The sequence below is a fragment of the Prunus dulcis genome, chromosome 3, assembly GCF_902201215.1.
Source record: "Prunus dulcis chromosome 3, ALMONDv2, whole genome shotgun sequence".
In the NCBI taxonomy this organism is placed as follows: Eukaryota; Viridiplantae; Streptophyta; class Magnoliopsida; order Rosales; family Rosaceae; genus Prunus; species Prunus dulcis.
The window spans coordinates 1,956,350-1,958,578 of record NC_047652.1 but is presented as its reverse complement, the minus strand read 5'-3'; the positions used below and the strand labels follow the sequence as shown (position 1 = coordinate 1,958,578).

Sequence of the window (2,229 nt, the reverse complement as noted above, 5' to 3'; positions counted from 1 at the left end):
TAACTTGTGCTGGTCCATCATTGAAACACAAGCAGGAGCATGTATACATACTAGAAGTATACTTGTCAAATAAGCAAAGCAGTCCTAGAAGAGGCAAGCATTTCTGAAAATCATTTTAATCGAACTCTTCCAAAAACTACTGGTCAACTCAGAATGGTAACGGTGTCTTACGTAAAGAGTATAGCCGGTCGGCTATGATAATTATTTTAAAAAAAAAAAGAAAAAGACCCAGTAAAGCCGGGCGGCTATGCGCTTTAAAAAAAACTATTGATAAAAAGCCCCGCCTGAGCCTGAGCCCATTTTGCTACGTGTCAAAAATAGTATAGCCATCCGGCTATACTAATTTTTTAAATAATAAAAACCGTAGTATAGTCCGGTGGCTATACTCTGTTTATTATTAAAAAAAACCCTGAGTTGGAAAAGGTTTGATGACGGTCTGGCGGGCAACCAATCCTGATGCTAGAGATTTTGTTGTTGACATGGGTTTTGCTAACTTGTGTATCACAAAAACCAGTAACTCGGAATAGAATATTGCAATAACAAAAATGTGATTTAGTCTATATTGCTTGTAGATATGTGAGAAAGTCTTTTGGGATGATCATCTTTTGTGAGAAAGTCTTTTGAGAAAGTTATATATATATATATATATATAAATTTTATATGTATTATATATATACTTGAGCATGCATCACAATAATACAAGCGACTATTTGGTTGAGTTGAAAATCAACGCCTTGATTTTAGTAGGCAAGTCGGGTTTGAGTCAGTATTGTGTCATTCAATAGTTGTATTTACATTTCTTCTCTTTTTGTTAACAAGAAAAAAAAAAAAAACCATGTTTAAAAAATAAAAATAAGGAAACACGCCAAAGAAGAAAGCAATATATATACAAGCTTTCTCCAATCAACAAAAAAAGTTGTAGTGTATGTTTTCACCCACTCAAAACCAAACAAAAAAGTTCATGTCTTCTTCTTCCTCTTCCTTTTTCTCAAATTGAAACATTAAAATTTTTGTGAATTTAATTTATGATTGCCATTGCATGCTAATCGATGATGAATTTTATTTATTAAAAAAATTATCTTATGGTATTAAGTCATGGCAATTTTTTTTAAATCATAAATATTTTCATATTAGATGATGTGAGGACTCCCGTTACAGTTTTGCACAGGGCCCTGAAAATCTCAGGACCGGCCCTGGATCTGAGTTGTTACCTTTAGAAAGTTGTCTGACATTTGTTGCCTTCATAGAAACAGGGACGGGTATGAAATAAGATACAAGAAAAGAGGAAACATTTCGTCAAAAGAAGAGAGGTAAGTGAAAAAATTGTTCTTGCAAATATATGGTTTAAGTTAGCAGATTTAGCAACATTCATTTTGCTTTGGATGCAAGGTGGAATCTAACAATGAGAATCAGACCCTGCCGAGCAAAGAAAAATGTGAACTTGCTTTGGAAGGAGTAGATTCCCAGGAACACTCGGATAAGATCGCAATGCTTGTGGATGATGAAGAGCTGGAGCTGAGAGAATTACAAGGAAGCCCAAATGCACTGGGGTTCTCTGATCATTTTACTACTAATGGAGATCATGCCTGTTCACTTGGCAAAGGTTGGTTTGAGGGAAGAACGGAACAAATTTTCCACTCTAAAATGAAATGTTGTAATATGTATGTGTCTGCATGTATAATATTTTGAGCTGTGGATAAGGAATTCTTGGGATTTCAGATTTGCTGGCCAAGTTTCCTCCAAATTCTGTGAAGATGAAGCAGCCATTCTGTATGCAACCTAGGGATTCTTCTCTAAAGATTGTCAAGAAACTGTTTAAGGTGTGTGAATTGCAAACTGTTTGTGGCCTGATTTTGTTAAGTTCTTTTGCAAATATAGGACATCGTTCGTGAAAGATGTCATACACTCCATCTATGCTTGCATTTGCTTCACTGCCACAGAAATGAGTATAAAACTTCACAGAAGTAAAAAGATCGTAGCATAGAACATCGAATCATATGACTGTGTAATGAGAAGACTCAACTGATTCATACCTCCCAGCACAAAGAAGCATCAAACGTCTCTTTGACAAAAGCTTCCACTTTCGATCCTTCATCCTGCAGAGAGTTAGTGTCATCCACATAGATAAACATGTACTTTCACTTGGATCATACAACTGACAAGCAAAACTTATTTCAATCAGCACACAAACATTCATGTTGTGAATAATCACAATTATCACTTGAGCTA

At 35.2% G+C, this 2,229-nt stretch overlaps 1 long non-coding RNA gene across 1 annotated transcript; it reads left to right on the top strand.

Annotated features, from left to right (window-relative positions):
- Nucleotides 1–1,142: 1,142 nt before the first annotated feature.
- On the top strand, nucleotides 1,143–2,229 carry LOC117623213. Its single transcript, XR_004585095.1, has 3 exons — nucleotides 1,143–1,310; nucleotides 1,390–1,603; nucleotides 1,720–2,229. It is a non-coding gene; the product is annotated as an uncharacterized LOC117623213 (long non-coding RNA).